This window comes from Struthio camelus, chromosome 15 (assembly GCF_040807025.1).
Source record: "Struthio camelus isolate bStrCam1 chromosome 15, bStrCam1.hap1, whole genome shotgun sequence".
Classification (NCBI taxonomy): domain Eukaryota; kingdom Metazoa; phylum Chordata; class Aves; order Struthioniformes; family Struthionidae; genus Struthio; species Struthio camelus.
In genome coordinates, this window is record NC_090956.1 from 4,520,706 (window position 1) to 4,539,487 (window position 18,782).

Genomic DNA, 18,782 nt, shown 5'->3' on the forward strand with positions numbered 1-18,782 from the left:
GAGGAGATGTGAACAGCTGAATCTGTTCTCCACCTCACCAAGGAAGAGGGGCAAGTCACCGTGACTCAAGTACTCCTTTGTAAAATGACGCCAAAAGAAGAGCAGGTACAGAACTTTCTGAAGCGCCTTGGTCTGTACCCACTGATGGGTGTGCCTGGGTGGGCTGGGTTGCACAGGAATTTTCAGTACAGAAGAAAGGCCTGTAGAGAGACATCAGTGTTAGTTAACCAGCGCTTTATAATGTTCTGGTATCTGGAAGGGCAGAGTGTTATTGTTATTGTTAGGATCGGATCGTGGTCACTGTCTCCATCATTAAAAGGCAAGAAAAAATAAGAAGTGGTTATAATTATCATTCTGGACACCATTCCATTGGCATTATTCTCAATATAGGGTCAGGATTATAATGCAATAGCAAAGTGAAAGTCATCCTACAGTTCCTTTATTCACTGCAGCACAAGGGTGAGCCATAAGAGCCCCGCTATCTCCTTCCCCGACATCCAGCCGTGCATTTCCCAATATGGCAAGCTCTCTCTTTCTGAGGGCCATTGTAACATTAACAAAGGCAGCCAAGCTGTATTGTTAACATCCAAACGATGGAAGGGGATGCAGAAACCCCCCCCCCCAGCATCTCCGGAGGTGAAAACAGTCAGTTTGCACCAATCCAGAGAGGAAGAGAAAAATTTCCCAGGTACAGATTTGTCACTGTCCCCGTCTCCTGCTCTGAGCCGAAGTACTGTTGCCCGTTCTTTTGCTTGCTGCTCCAAGCAAGGAAGAGAACCTGCCTCTGGAATCTGCTAACATTTTCCTGCATTGAAAATCAAACAAACACACTTGGTTTGGGAAAGACTTATGCAGGGTTTCATTAAAAGCCATTGTTGACGTGACAGACCTTGTTATTGACTTGGAGCCAAATCTTGATGTCTTTGCCTGAAGGATCAGAAGGATTTGACCCCAGGACTGTTATTAGCCTTGACATCATCAGCTCCTGACATAGGATAGTTTTCCAGTGAACTTGCTTGAGAATGTTTAGAAATGTCAAGTGGCTGAGCCACGAGGACACAAGAACGAGAAGGTGTCATATTCGCCCAATTGAACGGGAGAATTTCAGTCCTCCCCTTTGCTCTCGCTGGCGATGGCATCGTTGCTGACAACGTATGTCAGGGTTACACTGCATTATCAGACCTACTCTCAGCCCAGGCATCCTTTGTCAGCACAGTCCATGTGTGAGATCCCCGCTAAGTGAAAGCAATGGGTTCCCTACTTAGCCTCAGAGACCTGTGAGAGCACTTTTTCAGCACTGCTTGTAGTGTGGTGGATGAAGCTTGTTCCAAGCCTGTTTAGGCAAGGGAGGGACCCCGCGTCAGTTGGACAGGAGCCTGTAAGTTCTGGTTGTGCTGTGATAGCACTTCGCCAAAAGACATCTGGTGTCACGGCACACCAACTGACAGCTTCCCTTTTGAGGGTGCGGAAAGAGAGGGCAAAGGAGACTAAAGAAGCCAGAGAGTTATCTGCACCAAAGTACTGCTCTGATGTACAGCAATCCTCTCACATTTATTCTTACTTGACTGAGGTAAGCCTTCTGTGTTTGAACTCTCCAGCTGAGGGAAGACTGTGTGCTCAGGTTAAAACCTGCTGACCAAATTCTCCACGTTTTGACCAGCTACTGCACTGTCTCTAGTGCCCAGCACTTGGGGAACTCCTCAGCTCACCAGAATTCAAGCCAATCTCCTCAACAACCTTTTCCGTTCTCCATTGTCTTCACTGTTTTCAAGCTGCCGTCTCCCTGGGTACATCCACAACTTGAGTTAAGCAGTAAATCTTCTTACTTCTATGCTCACAGATTCAAACTGCCATTCTAGTTGTTGACAACAGTCACGGTTTAACAAGATCTACCGTTCATGCCTCCAAAAAACTTACACCATGAAGATGCCATTATCTAGTGACAGTCATGTTGTTTCATACAGCTCAAATCAGTTCCACTAACAACGATAAGGGGTCAGAAGAGTTCTGCATTGCTCATTTATCAGCCTATCTATCTCAACCTCTCTCCACAACATCCACAATCCTTGAGAGCAGAGCTTGCTAATGTGCTGTAAGAACTCATTCAAAATGTTTTAAGATCCCTGAATTAATCATGGAGGATTCACCTTCCTTTTCATCAGGGAAAACAAAAGCCTGAAATTCAAGGGGAGGGCTGAAATCTACTGAGCTGATTGGCTGGAGGGTGCCTTCCCCATCGCGTGTCCTGGTTGGTAACATTTCCAAATATTCTTGAGCAAGCTGAAAACAATCTTGTTAGAGGGGAAGAGAGGGCCTGCTAATACCCTATCGGTTTCACATTCTTAGGAGAGTTCCCAGCCCACCAATCTGTCGTCCTATATCAGGCAATAAGCTTTCAGCTGGAAACTTTACCCTGGCTCTACCTATTGTCCAATGTTTTCCTTCCTGCCAGATGATTGGAATCGCACCAGTTGTTAATTTTACACCTGCTGTTTGTGAATATCCCTGAGCGACCTTTCCAACAACAACTAGCAGAGGGTATTTCTCGGTGGAGAGATGCACACACATGCACGTGGGAGCAGATAGAAAGGGAACAGGAAGGGGCCTCCCGATGAATGATGAGGGATTAAAATAGCTCTTGCTGGGGCCATTGTGGGATATTGGGCAGCAGGAATGATGAAGCGGATGTTTAAAACAGACTGAAGTGTTGATCTCAGCACAGAGGGCAAAACAGTGTTAGGAGATCCTTTCCTCTTTCCAGCTCCCTCCTTGTGCCCAGCTCGCTAAGCGATGCCACCCCTGGAGCTTCGAGGATTAAAGGAACAGACGTACAAAAGAATGCATCTCCCTGAGATGCTGAAGCAAGGTCTGGAAAGTCAGAATACATTTTCACTTGCAAATTAGAAAGAAATATCTGTTCCAAAGTGCTGTTCATCTCTTCCTTACCCTGCTGTAACTAGTCTTAATGCCACCTCTGGAAGGCATTAGTCATCCAGAAGAGGGATGTGTCACTACAGCATGAACAGGAAAAGCCATTGGCTTCACAGTCCTGAATTCTAGTTGGTCTGAGGAATTATGAGGTGCTCAGATATCACTGTGACTAGCTTTAATACTCAGATTAAATTAAACACCCATATTAGAACTGCTGCATTAAATGCACTCTGCTTATTAAAAATGATTTATGGAGCCAGAGATGGAGTGGAGAAATTGGCCATGGACCGTAGCCATGCCATCTCAAGATTTCCTACAGCAAACAGACTCAGGCCTGGCCAGTATTTGGCTGTAGAAAGTGGAGTTCGCATATGCAGAAGCAAGAGATGGCACATTTCCCTTTGAGGGAATATTGAATATTGAATAAATGTCTCAACACAGTGGTAGATGTCTGCTGAGTGGTAACAGATGTTTGGGGACAGGCAAGCCTGACCCTCATGGAGGAGAAATCACTGATATGAGCATCAACATGATTCTGTGTGTACACTGCTCAGTCACAGGCCTCCATCCCTCCTGGTACAGCATTGATCACTGTGCCAAACAATCCCTCTCCTAGGAATCTCAGTTCACCTTTTTTCCAGAGAACGACTCTGGATCAAGAACTAACACTGTTCAGAGACTGCAAATCTTGCTGTTCACACAGTTCCTTTGCCCTCCGACCCGGCTGAGCACAAATCAAATGGAAAATGCCTTCTGAGGTCTGAACCCCGAGCGCAAAGCAAGCCGTAAGAGCCTGGGGCAGCAGCCCTCAACTCATGCTACCTGTCACAGTAACAGGATCTGGGGGTCAGGCACTGTTTTACATGCAACCTTGCAAGTGAAGTTTTACCTCCATCTCAGAATCACAGAACAGTTGAGGTTGGGATGGACCTCTGGAGATCATCCAGTCCAACCCCCCTCCTCAAGGAGGGTCACCTCGAGCACATTGCCCAGGATTGTGTCCAGATGGCTTCTGAATATCTCCAAGGAAGGAGACTCCACGACCTCTCTGGGCAACCTGTTCCAGTGCTCAGTCATCCTCACAGGAAAGAAGTTTTTCTGCATGTTCCAATGGAATTTTCTATGTTTCACCTTGTGCCCATTGCCTCTCATCCTATTGCTGGGCACCACTGAGAAGAGTCTGGCCCCATCCTCTTGACACCCTCCCTTCAGATACTTATATATGTTAATAATATCAGGATCAGTGATCAGGAGTAGTCAGCATGGATTCACCAAAGGGAAATCATGCTTGACCAATCTGATAGCCTTCTATGATGGGATGACTGGCTGGGTAGATGAGGGAAGAACAGTGGATGTTGTCTACCTGGACTTCAGCAAGGCTTTTGACACTGTCTCCCATCACATCCTCCTAGGGAAACTCAGGAAGTGTGGGCTAGATGAGTGGACGGTGAGGTGGATTGAGAACTGGCTGGATGGCCGAGCTCAGAGGGTTGTGGTGAATGGCGCAGAGTCAAGTTGGAGGCCTGTAGCTAGTGGTGTCCCCCAGGGGTCAGTCCTGGGTCCAGTCTTGTTCAATATATTCATCAATGACCTGGAGGAAGGGACAGAGTGCACCCTCAGCAAGTTTGCTGATGATACTAAACTGGGGGGAGTGGCTAACACAGCAGAAGACTGTGCTGCCATTCAGAGGGACCTGGACAGGCTGGAGAGCTGGGCGGAGAGGAACCTCATGAAGTTCAACAAAGGCAAGTGCAAGGTCCTGCACCTGGGGAGAAATAATCCCATGCACCTGTACAGGCTGGGGGTTGACCTGCTGGAAAGTAGCTCTGCAGAGAAGGACCTGGGAGTCCTGGGGGACAAGTTAAGCATGAGCCAGCAGTGTGCCCTGGTGGCCAAGAAGGCCAATGGGATCCTGGGGTGCATTAGGCAGAGTGTTGCCAGCAGGTCGAGGGAGGTGATCCTGCCCCTCTACTCAGCCCTGGGGAGGCCACCTCTGGAGTGCTGTGTCCAGTTCTGGGCTCCCCAGGACAAGAGAGACATGGCACGACTGGAGAGAGTCCAGCGGAGGGCTACAAAGATGATCAGGGGACTGGAGCACCTCTCCTATGAAGAAAGACTGCAAGAGCTGGGCCTGTTCAGCCTGGAGAAGAGAAGACTGAGAGGCGATCTCATCAACGTGTGTAAGTATCTGAAGGGGGAGTGTCAAGAGGATGAGGCCAATCTCTTCTCCGTGGTGCCCAGCAACAGGACAAGAGGCACGGGCAGAAACTGAACCACAGGAAGTTCCACCTAAACCTGAGAAAAAACTTCTTCACTGTGAGGGTGACAGAGCATTGGAACAGGTTGCCCAGAGAGGTAGTGGAGTCTCCTATCCTGGGCAATATGCTCTAGAGGACCCTGCTTGAGCAGGGAGGTTGGACTGGATGATCTCCAGAGCTCCAGTTCCTCCAAACCTGAGTTACAAACTAGGGAAACAATAGTTATCTGAGAAAAACAGTATCTCAGCTAAGTGAAACCCATCTTTGAAGATCAGGGATGACAGATGAGCTTCTCTGTGGAGCCTCTCAGATACACAAACAGCCATCTGCATCTCTGCATTTGGTTCTGTCCTTGGCCAACTCAGTTTTGAAAAGGTTTTGTTTTTCTTGGGCCGTTTTTGTTTACAGCCACTTGACCGAGGCAGAGAGTTCACCAGCAGCTGAATGCAACCCAGGCTCTCCCAAGTGTAAGTTCTCCAGTGAAACATCTGGTTATAAGGCAAGGTCAAACAGGCCTGAAATGGATAAAGGCAACAGACGCTTTCCACAGAGCTGCAGCCAGCTGGGAAAAGAACAGGCTTTTCTGGGTACGTTTGAGCATTAGGCTGGGAAAAGGAAAAAGAAAAAAAAGAGAGAGAAAGAAGCAGATATTGCAAAAAAGCCTGAGATCAGCAGGTTGGTTCTCTTATTGGTTAAAAGTCAAGACCACCCTTGTTGCCATACAAACTGCTGAGTCTTATTTAGCAGGAATTCTAGTTCCAGATAGACAGAAGGTCTCCATTTCCCACTGTCCTGCAATTGCCTCAGATACGTATCTCAAGCACAAGACCTTCTTCCCATTCTGTCCCTTTCTATTATTTTCTTCTCATGATTGCGTTAGAGCTGGAAGGATAAAGGAAGATCTGAACTCCAACACACTGCAAACCTTGATCTCCTTTTTCCTTTGATCAGAAATTCCGTACGACATGGACCATCATTTGTACAGCACCTAGTACCACTGGTGCCCAATTCAACGTTTGGTTGCAGTAATGACACAAATAATAACAGCATTGTTCATAGATTGGTGGAGAGCTGCTGAGAACCAAACAAATCATTCAGGAAGCCTAAAGAATGAATCCTTCCACACAGCCCAGGAAAAGTTAACAGGCAATCTAAAATTTAGTATGTCCTTGTTTTTAAAAAAGCCTTGTTCCTCTGAGCAAGCATCAGGAGAACCCCATGTGAACCTAATGCCCAACAAAGCACACGCAACACCTACCAAGAGACAGAGAACTTATCAAAGAGACACAGTGGGAATTGTTTGGTGTACAGGGATTGATTAATGCATCACCAAAAAATAGCAGAAAACTCTAAATTCACATTATAATGTTTCTACTGCATAAGCTGACCAGCCCTAATAACACTGATTTCTAGTACACAATTTTCAGAGAGAAACAGGTGAAGAACAATTGCCTGAGCACGGGACCGAGCGCTGTCTCTGAGCTCTGGCACTTCCTCCTTCAGTGACCTTGAATAAATCTCTCAGCCTTTTTGTGTCTGAGCATCCTTCTCTAAAAGGATAAGGACAATAGCAGACACTCACCTACTTCACGGGGTAACGAATGATTCAGATAGCTCTCATCAACTTCTTCAAGTCCTATACACAAGATCCGATGTGTCATGCAGCAGCTCTCATCAGCCAGAAAGCTATTGTCACTTAACGGGACTGAGTTTCAAAGGTATGGACAGGGCAAAGGCTGTGGAAAGACCCGGCCTCTGAAATCTTTCCCTCCAGCGGATCTGTCCAAGCTGGGACTTGTTTACAGCAGGGTCCACTTACTTGTGAGGGGAGGCAAAGAGGGAGAGGGAGTGGTTTGTGCCGAGTGTGTGACTGTCATTGTGTCGGGTCACACTGGAATCCGAAGTCAGGGGCATAAGCATCTTTTGAGGCACAGCACATCAGCTGCTGCCTTCAGGCATCAGAAATAAAGGACTCCAAATCTGAACTTGGAAGTCAATCAAAATACCAAAAGATTGTCGTGCTTCTCATGTGCATAATCTAATGCCTAATTTGCATGCACCGCTTGTGTATCATAATCCCAGCTTTCCAGGGGATGTTGTTCCACTCCTGATCCCATCAGCAGATGGGCTACATCTGCACAAATGAAAACCACAGTTTCCCCCCTACTCAGATCTTTCCCACCAAACTGTCGGATGCAGCTGTTACCCAGGCCTCTGCCTTATGCAGTCTTTGGTCTGGATGCACAGATTTTCTTTCACAAGCTTGTTGCCATTTCAGTCGCCCTTCAGGCGGCCCGGACACGAGCAAGCTCTGATCTGGAGTCACTGTGCTCCAACAAATATAATAAGCCTTGCTGAGTGCATAGTACTGGTTCACTTTTGTCTGTCTTGGAGCACGGGCACTGCTCAAAAACCCACAAAGACTAACCCATTATTAATCAGTCTATTAGGCATATCGGGATTGGGAGAGCAAACGCGGGCAGTTGCTCACTTGAACACAGACCTCATTGTCAAATACTTCTTTGCAATCCTACTAAAAGGCAATCATGTGAATTTGCAAGTTTCTGCACCCCTCATCCTACAGGTAGGATCCAATGAAAAGATTTGCTCTGACCCTCTGGCACCTGCAAATAGAATTGGAGGGGTAAAATGGAACCTGATCCCATGCATTTTCCAGAAAGTCCTGGAAAGACACATATTCCATCCCCTAAATAACAAGCAATTGCAAAAACACACAGAGACTCACAACCTCATTCCTGAACTGGTTTCCCCCGAAACTGAGCCAGTGGTATTAGGAAAAGGTGTACTTGCAAGCTCTTCGGCTTAGATTTGCTAGGGCAAACTGAATAGCTTAAGGACAGGTAAATCCAATTTAGAGCATTTTGGAACCCATTGTAGAAACTGGACTTGAAAAGCAACATAGTCAAATTTTGATTCATCTTCACCTCTTTTATTTTATAAGTTTTTTCTCTTCGAACCGGGAGAGTCCCTCTAGCAAATCTCATCCTGTATCTTTCAGTTGTGATAAAATAACCTTCCAGCTGCCCGAACCTACACATCAGGGCATTAAGAGTGGAGTTTTGTCATAACATAAAGGGTCAAATAGCTTCCCTTTCTCTCTATTTACTTACTTTCTGATATGAGCATTCATGTCATTCTCAACCTCTCCTGGGCAAAAGGACTTCTTTGCTTGTTAAAGCTGTACCAAAGCAACCAGCAAAGTTTGGCGAGGCTCTCCTCCCTGCTGCCAGGAGGGAGTGAACTGCACTGACTGAGAAACCATCTGGGATTTGGGTACTTTTTTTCCTCTTCCATTAAAGCATAAATGTTTTGGCTACGTTAGTAAAACTGATCATTTTCTCTTGCACTCCTTGACTTTGTTTCTGTTACTTCTGGCCTACTTGAAACATCCTTTCCTATTCAACAATAACTCCACCAGCCTCCAAAGCCAAGCCTGCTGCCTCCCTGCACCAAGTCAGATCCAGTATCGTCTGGGGAGCAGCAATGAGCCCATCCATGCCCCCACTCTCTGCTCTCCTCTGGTCCCGGGATGTAACATCTTCCAGCACTGCATCCCCGCTGGGACAAGGCCTTGCCCTGCCCCCCGTGGGTCTCATTTAGGAGGCACCACCAACTTCTGCTTCTAAGCTGAAAACAGGGAGGTGCTTGTGGGTGCACCTCCCTCACCTGCCCATACCAATGGTTTAAGGGTGCTGACTGAAAGCATCCGTTGTGGCTGGGCAGCTGTCCAAGCAAGTTCGTGCAAGCTCAGCTGCATTTCCACGGGTAGGATCACTCTCCTGCATCTCAGTGTAGCCAACCCTTATATTGCACTGGGCAAAATCCACAGCCAGGGAAACAGGCCTCACAAGCTTGTACCCCCTCTGGTTATTCACAGCAGGGATATGTAAGGCTTCATCTATAATCACCTAAAACCATCACATGATTCATGCTCTCACAGTACAGCAGCTGAGCACGCTGCAGGATACACAGCAACATACATTGGTGATGCACCATTACACACTATCCCATTGCAAGCCCTGTTGAAATGCTGCCATCAAATTATTTCAACTGATCAAAGTAGGAAAAAAAATAGAATATTAAAGTCCCAGATATCAAATTAATAAGAATAAAAGCATGTAGGTGAGAATTAAGAAGGCATTAACATTCTGATAGCATCTGCTGCCTAAATTAAACTACAGGGGAAAAAAAAAAAACGAGTTCAGCTGACGCTCAGGATCAGGACAAATAGTTCTCAAATGGAAATTACAGTTTTGAAAATTATGCACCAAAAAAAGGATCCAAATCCAAATTAGGACATTTCTGATTTGTGAAGTTCTTTTCCCAGGTGGGGATCTCAGGCTTGGCTGAAGGGCTGGCATCACGATTTGGCAAGATGCTACAGTTGCTCAGTTCCTACATTCCCCAGCAGGACCAAAGTGACCCATTGCCCAATGGGGGCAGTGCCTTGTCACTTCTCTGGTCCCTGGGGGGGGCTCCATCCCCTTTTGGAGTGGCACCATGAGGATGTGGTGCATGAAGTGTGTTTCATTCATGAAGACATCAACATGGGAAAGGAGGAGGAATTGGGCCTGGAGTTTCAAAGAAGCTCAATGCTAAATTATGCGGATAACTGCATCCGTAATTTACATGAGCAGTTACTGTGACAACTAATAGTGAACGTCATAAGTAACCGGTTGAGCATGTAATGACCTGAGTTATATGCACCATCATGTCTCTCTGGCACACCAAATTAGGTGCGCATACACATTTTGCATGCCCCAACGGACTCCTACCTCAGCAAAGAGCCTTAATTTCACAGCACAAGCCTGATCTCAGCAGCCCAGCACAGTACAGACAGTTTATGCAATGCAAAGAGCTGGCACGAGCTCCATGGCCCAGGTCGGAATGGATCCTCAGACAGCTAATTAATTTTTACTGCTCCTTTGTGAACTGTAAATTACCCTTCGTTTCCTAGATTTCTGTCCCATTTTTCCCCTGCCTTTCTGTAGCGAAGCAGTAAAAAGGGAAAAGTGCCAATAATGGGCTCTCGTTGTGATAAAAGCAGCCACAACTCACTCGCACTTTGAACAACGCTCTGCTTATGACCAGAATACAAAGGCAAACGGGTTTCAAGAAACTGTCCAGAGATAATGACTTTTCCTGGAGATGGGAGGATCTGGGGAATAGTTAAGAAAAAAGGAGCGGGGCGGGGGGGGAGGATGCCTGTTTCTGCAGGACAAACACAACCAAGTTCGTCTCTTGCATGGGCTTAAAAACAAGATAAATAATCTTCACTTAGAGACCAAGTTCATCAGTATTGCCTGCATAAGAGCAAAGGGAAACTACTTACAACACTGAACCACTAACGTCCTGCCCTTCTCCCTCAGACAGGAAAGAGGAGCTTCTCTCCCAGAAAGGGCGACCTTCAGACCACACACACACCACGGTCTTTAGGGACCAGACCCTGAGCAAACGGTGCTGGAACAAGGACAGAGAGCTTTTTTTCACTACTGCTGTGACTGTGTTCAAAGACTAAAGCTGCTGACTGAACGCAGATAACAACAACCTGCCAAGGGAAGATCTAAGAGTACATCCAAACCTGTTACCTTCAGCCATGCATCTATCAGAGGAAGAAGTATCTGCAGGGTAAAAATCATAACACACCTGAGATGAACTTTGCACAGGCTCTGCTAAAATTCAGCACAGCTTCAGTGTGGTGAGAATCACTTCACCCTAGTGCTGGGACAAAAAGTTTTAGTGGAATTTTGATGTGGTTGCATCTACCAAATGCCCTTTGAAAGGCCATGGCTACAATAGCACGGGGAAGATCTCTGGGTCCACGCTGTTGGGATGCTGCAGGAATGAGAACACGGCATTGCTGGGGTGCCTTTATGGGGCCTTCAGTATATTAGACACTTCTATTGCAAAACATCACATTCCTCACCTCTGACAGAGCCTCTTTTATCTCAGCTGCAGATTCCTAAGTCAAAATCGCTGCCAGATGACTGTGCACAGTGAGTTAATGGCCACAAAACCGGAGTGTCTCTTGCCTCAAGTCATTTACCCATAGCATCAATGACGTTATCATGTTCAGCCCATATTTACTACAGCTACAAACTGATTCAGAGAAACCTGGAGTACTGGATTAATCATTACTCTTGGGATGTTGAAAATGGATACCAGAACGGACTTCCAAATTAGGTATCTGAAAGTCCTGCATCTCCCAGGAGAGCTCCATTACATCTCCGAACTCGTTCTAATGGAATCTATAGTATGTGAGCACGGCTTTGCCTCCCACAAGCCCTCCCTGCATAATTAGCCCCAGCTCAGATTGCTACTTTCTGTAATGGCTGGAGAACCACTTTCTTCAGGCTACTGAGATGAAAAGAGGAAATGTTTACTGCAAAATGCAAGTCAACCACAGCCAGTGGGTCTGGACCATGGTGGAGGGATACAGAAATGGCTTCTTCTTTTTTTTTTTTTTTTTTTTTGCCTCAGAAATAGAACTCACTAAAAATAGCAGTTCCTCAGGAACAAGACTGCCTGAAAATAGCTGTTTCTCAGGAGCAGGGCTGGCTGCTTCTGAAAGAAGTAGCTATTAATGTATAATTGTCCCTGAGGCTGGTTTCTGAGAAAATGCTGTACATATAGAGGGCTGTAATGAGATATGTTCATAGGCAGGAAAACATAGGCAGCCCTCTCTTGTCAGAGGTCCTGTAAACTCCAATAGTTCACATAAGTGCAATTGGTTCACTGATCTTAAGCACAATTAGATCCATAACAGCATTAGGAGGCATTTTCCCCTGTGCTGGTTTAGGCAGTACTGGGATTCTCTTATTATCTAGACCAGTAAATAACAAAGCTGGGGAATGCTGCTGCCATGAGCTCTAACTAAAGACCTACACTGGTTCTTCTCCCTGGACTGGGAAAGCCTTACAAAGCTAAAGTAGGCTTTGAAACTTCAGCACTCTCCTTCCGCAGCAGGTCCAGGAACTTTGTTGAATTGCAATCTACCTCCAATTTCCTGCTCTACTCAGGGCTTAAAAGTTTTCTCATGTAGAATGTAGACGGTACGATGCAATAAACTTTCTGAAGAATGGCCCTACATTTCTACCACTATGGTGTTGCCTTATAATGAGGAAACAACAATTGCTTGCGAGATTGGTTGACTGGGTGGTCATTCTGTAGCATTTCTCACTCACCCCTTTTTTCTCCTCACAGGTTCAACAGTCTTTTCTCGTGTCTGCTTTCTTCTTTCCTAGCACAGCCATCCAATATCTGTACAGAGGCCATTCTCGTCCTGTTCTTTGGAGGAAAACTCCAGCTGCCCAAAAGTAGCTGAAATCAGGAAAAATCCAGAAGAGGAGAAACTTGCAAAACAGCAGCAGCTTTAAGGAAACAGTAGCGCAGATGAAGTGCAGTGGGCTATGACTCTGACTGCCGCCATCCTTTCAGTCCCACAACACCAGGGCCAGAAATCATAGTGTCCTCTGTCGAGAGCATCATTGGATCCCAAAGGCTGGATGGGACTGGGCTCTGTCATTACTGGATGGAAATCTACAGAGGCCTCTTCCAGGCTGTGCTCTTACTGTTTCCTCATGTAGTCTCTTCCCTCTGTTCACTGGTGATCTGATGCTTTAGCATGCTGGTAACAGCAGAAGTAGCCTTCTGGAGGAAGAATAGGGCTGAGGTTCTGGCCACTGAGTAGCCCAAGGCACTTTTTAGCTCAAGAAATTACTCTCTTTGCCCTGACCAAATTCCAAAACAAGAAACGGCACTCTGCTTGCAGTTATTGTAGGCCGCAGTTTTCATTATGGAAAGTGCCTTTACTTCCATAGGTAGGTCTACACGGCAGCATGCAGCAAAAACAGACGTTCCCAGACTTGATTTTAACCTAGTTTCCTTGGGAAGGAATACCAGTGAAGATGCAGCCACACTGATTTCACATACCCAAGGCTGTGGGATACGTGTAAAACACAAATTCTGTGCTGCCGAAACTCTGGGTCGGCAGTTTGCCTGACGTGATCAGGCAAAACTAGAGCAGGTGTACGTGTACCTGGCACACATCCATGACGTCTGACCTCACAGTTAATTAATCTTTCCCTTCCTTATTGCTAATATGCTCATATTGCTAATAATGGTGATACTATATAATAAAAAAATACATAATGCTAAACTGCATACATTAAGGGGAAGACATATACTACTGTATACATATAGTCCTTGCCTGTTTATTTTGTTAGAGTTTTTAAATATGTCTTGGGACCCTCAAATCAAATAGTCCACAAAAGACAGGGTGCTTGGCATCATTTCAGTTTGATACCAGCAGGGTGTGGACCTTTTGCAGCTGAAATCAGTTTGATTAAAAAAGCATTTTGTTGCAGCCATCATACAGTGCTCATTAAAAAGCACTCTACATCTGAATAGCATTTATCACCCAGGAATCTCACCATGTTTTACAAAATGTAATTAATTAAACTTTACAACTCCCCTCGGAGAGAGAGATGGAAAATGGAGTTGCCTTAATCCATCACTGAAATGCAGCAAACAATGGGTTGGAGGAAAACAGCTGTTCAACAGCATGCAGCAGCTCTGGGACAAGAAGTGAAGCTCTCCAGGCAAAATCACCCAGGGAATGTACTACACACTTTGTGTTTGTCTGAATCATACAGTTACTTTCACTGTGGGTTAAATCTCAACTCCTGCAGAGAATTGTGTGATTTCTCTTTCCCCCTAGGTTTATATCTGAGACACCTGGCAGCACAACATGACTTGTCTCCACAAGAAGTATGCCCTCTATTGAATCCCTGGTGCTGCTGAAGACCAGGGGCAGCCACAGCCCTGATCAGAACCAAGGGAGGCAGAAGATATAAAACCATACAGCCACAGTCTGCATCTCACAGTACTGGAATGCTGTGCAAGCTAGTGCTTAAAGGGGAGGGAGGGTAAAGTCCCCTTAATCCCTTGCCTACTTCCCTCTCCCTTCCCCACTGGTAAATCCACACCTGGTAAAGGTCACCCTGAAATGAAATACGTTTGAGTATTTCCTGCTCCAGCTCAGCTCCCCTGTCCCAGTGGCCCGCAGTCCTGACCAGTTCACGCTGAAGAGCAGGAGAGGGAAGGGGGGTGCCCATGCGACCTGACTGAATGTCAAAGTCACATGGCTGAAATCCCACCCGACTCTTAGCTGATCTTTAGAGAGGAATCTCTTTCTCACCCTGGCTTTAAGCTCCTTTCCTGCCGAACATATAGGATAACACGGCCACTGGGCAAACCTGATTAAACAGGTCCGTTATGCCACTTTCACTACCTTGCAAAGAGCTAGAATTTGAGCTGGTGCAAGTTGGGAGGGGGGTGCGAAGCATCCCTGACTCATGAGTGAAGTACTACAACGAAAACCCAGAGATATGTGTGGGGAGGGAATGATGCAAAGAAACGTGTGCATCCATGCTGCACCAGAGAGAAGCACTAAGAAACAGGAGAACAGATGGAGGAGGAGGTATCTTACCAACTCATTCACCAACTAATCAAACACAACTGTGAATCCTGTAACAGTGATTGCATCTATTGATCGGAGAAAGATGTATGGTCTAACTCTCTGCATGTGCAAGTGCTAAACTGGAAGGCCTGGGCTATACATGTAATGAGAGACAATATGCTGCTGGGGGCTGAGCTGTGGCAATCCTATAAATCTCCTGATTTCTTAGTGTCTTCTAAGAAGACACTTAGATCATCCACCGGTGAAAGAATAAGAATGAACTCTAAATGAAACACTAATGCGTCTTGTCTCCTAAACACTTATTTCAGTCCGATGCCTTCCCACTGTTGCAGGTTAAGTGGCTGCAGCCATCAGGAAGAAGGAGTAACGCTGGGATACAAGCACTTCCTGAAGCGCAATGGAGAGATGCACTAGGTTAAACTGGAAATCGGCTGTCTTCTGAAATCTGCAGGAAGCAACTTCAACAGGCATCTCCACAGCGCAGTGGAAGTGGTAACACCCCGGACTCACCGGTGCTTTTGGTGTGAATTAGACCCATGTCAGCAACAGACCTTCTGCCGAGATGTACGCTGGCAGAGTGAGAATAGCCACTGACTACTTCACCTGGGAAGGCCAGTTAGACAACATCCACGCAAGGCCATGTAAGCGCTGAGCGTTTTCATCAGATGTAAAGGTGGGAAGGGAGGAAAGAGAGGAAAGATACAAGGATTGTGCTGGAGGAACTGACAGTGGATTCAAAGACAGTCACAAACAAGGTGATTTTTTAAGTTTCTGCTGCGCTATTTGCTTGGTTTCTAAATCCTCCCCACAGAACATGAAGCCCAGCTGCACAACCTTCCTGGTGAAGCACTCACACTTAGCCAAATAGGCATGTTGACAAGATGGGGTTCATTGCACAAACCTTCCCCGTGCTCATGAATACAGATCTGCTTGCACACACGGGAGATATGTTCATATGCTCCTCTGGATTCATACCACCATGGGCTTCCCAGTGGTTACACGTCTTTCCTCTTTTTAGCAAGAAGAAACTGGTTTTTACTGGCCCTAGTTTTATTTTTATGTTTGTTGATGGGGAGCAGGCAGTCTCAGATACGGCTGTCGCTGCAGTAGATTTCTTAGTGAAAATTCCTGCTTGGGTTTTACAAATGTTTTAATTAACGTAAATTATTTTACTACGTTTTACTACTGATAGCATATAATTATCTCCTCACAGGTATATATTTAGCTAACCAGAAGGCTGATCAAAGACCTACAAAATAAGGTGCTTTTGCAACTGGCACTAGAAACAAGCAGAGACCAGCATGATGGGACCAAAGGCGGCAGGGGGAATTCCCCCTCCACAGTCCTCAACACCAGTGCCCAAATTTCCCCATTTGAAACGATTATCACAACATTAACTTACACATCTTACCAGAGGAGCATGAAGATGCGCGAATACTTAAGTGTTGCGAAGAAGAAAAGAACCACGTAGAGGCTAAACTATTAATTACTGGTAAGCAATCTCCTTTGTGAAGTGTTTCGAGCTTGACTGAGGGAAATGGCTCTGTAATAACACAGAGCAACCAATCTGCTTACACTCATAGGTTAATTCTCTCGACTGATTTTGCTGGGTCCATCCCTAAATATTATTACCCATGTGAGGGAATTTACCGTTTTCCTGAGGAAGTCTGAGCACGGAAGAGATTCCAAACTCCACACCCCCTTCTGATCGTATTCAACTCAGGACCTCTAGCTTCCACTGCAAACACGTTTTCAGATGAGTAAGTTTGAGACCTATGCTAAGCAGCTGCGCTGCTCTCATCACCTCAAACTGTTCACAAAATTAAAAATAATAGATAGGATCAAGCTACCTGAGACCCCCCCTACCTTTTCTCCAAATTACTGGATGATAAAGCATGCATCTCTACATTGAGCTTCTGGAAGTGCTTGTATCCCAGGGTTACTCTTTCTCCTTGATAGCTGCAGCCGCTTAACCTGTGACAGAGGGAAGACATCAGATTGAAACAAGTGTTTAGGAGCCCAGAAGCACCCTATGCCAAACCACATGTTTCAGAATCTTATCTGTCCACTTGTGTAGGTTTGATCCTTTATTAAAAGCACTGGGTGCTTCGTCATCAGCTTCAGTGGGCGCAGGATCAGATAGGTAAATCCTCGTCTCTTGACCTTCTTGAAGGCCACTCTGTGCTACTTTACACACCCATGAATACTGTGTCTGCTTTTTACTATAGCGTCACTGAGCACCAGTCCCAGGTGAGACCCTGAGTGTCCAAGGTGTGGCATATAGAACAAAAAAATGGTCCCAGCCTCTAAGACCTTACAGTCTGAGGGAGGTTATATTTAACTCTTTGCTTCTCCTTCTAAACACCTTTAATTAAAAGTGTTACTTAACTCTTCAGCTGCATCTGAGTCTCTAGAATAAAAGCTACAACATTATGTGCTATGGCTGCTACTGGAAAAAGGAAATGTCTTTCGTGTTTATTGACGCCTTTTGCAAAATACGCTGGGTATCTGAATGACGTACTCCCCATTATTTCCATGCCATTACTTATAAACGTCATGGCATTTTCTAGAGGGGTCCTCAGCAAGATGAAGACCTCAGGGCAACACTCCATTAGGCTTTTATTTTTAAAGGTTGGGTTAAACCTTCTTCAGACTGCTAGACGTAACTGTTTTTCTTTATTTAGGGTAGCTGAAGGAGACATTAAGTTTGTATTTCTACTCAAAATGCAAGATTGCTCAAGTATCTGAAAGCTCTCAGGGAATGGTCTCGGTAGGGTATTAAGCGGAAAGAAGACTGTGTGTGGATGGACAACACAGTTCAGGTGGAGGAGGAGAGAGAATATTTAAACAGGCAGGGAACGGAAACTTCAAACGGTCTGAACAATCATTGATATAAAACCTGGACTGAACACAAGAAATAGAGGGATTCTGGGTCACACTGCTGCCTGGAACAGGTCGGGAGCTGTGAGCAAGGAAATTGGCTCTCAACTGCATGATTTCTTCTGTGTTCAGGAAAAGGGGGCTGTGTGCATTCTTGTAAGTAAACAGAAATACATCAGAAATACCTTTCTTCATCACTACTCCTCCAAGCTGGATCTACCAACAAGACCTTGAATGTTGGCCAACAGCCGGGGTCAAAGGGAGGAAATGCGCGCTAGAGAACCTCCCACACATCTGTACCAGTTAACTCTTCCTGCCTGGTTCAGGATTAAGATGGCATAAGGACAACAGTACTACTCCTCTCTTACTCTGTACCAGCGTGGGCAGTCCACACCAAGGTCTAAGTCACTGCTGTCTGTAACTGCACTGGAGATGTATCCTTTTTATGGACTTCCAATCCTACCCTAGCAACTCAGTCTTACCCAAACCCTGCTATAAGCAGTTTGAGCAACTCTATGTGCTCTTTCACTCTGCAGGCAACTCCTTAGAACGAGGGACCTGGCATTGCCTTTTTTCCTGTAGGTAAATCAACCCGCCTTTCATGCGCAATCCTGTTTAAAACAATAGGTTGCCCTGCAACAATGAGGAATGCAAGTTTGACAAGTACAGTAAAAAGGCCACAGAACAGTTCATCAGGGCACACTTCTGCAATAAAAAGACAGTTACTGGTAAAGTGCAATAATAAAATAAAGGATAATTTAATAAAGGGAGTTTTAACTCATTTTAGAGGGAACAGATTCAGAACCATTTCTTTAAGTGAGCAGGCACACTGTATTTTCCTAATCCTAGTTTCTGCTAATAAGTAACAGGTAGTAATTTATTCCTTCTGCTTTTATCTTTATGTTAAGGGAGAGCACTGTTCAATATAAATACATTGATTTCTGTAAAATAGAGGCTGAAGACACAAGCCAGACATCTAGATCAGCCTCTAAGATGCATTACAGAGCAGCACAGTCTCTTGAGATGACAGAGGTCCCACACCTCAAGTCACTTATTACCAGCTAACATAAGCCTTTCATGGCAAGAATCCTGCAATGGCATAACAGGATTCTGCGATCTAAGAAAAGTAGACGCTACAGAGTAGTTCCGTGTTTATGTAGGAGCCCCGTGGGCCCCCTTCAGTGTCCTTAATTTAGTCTTCATCATCTCTG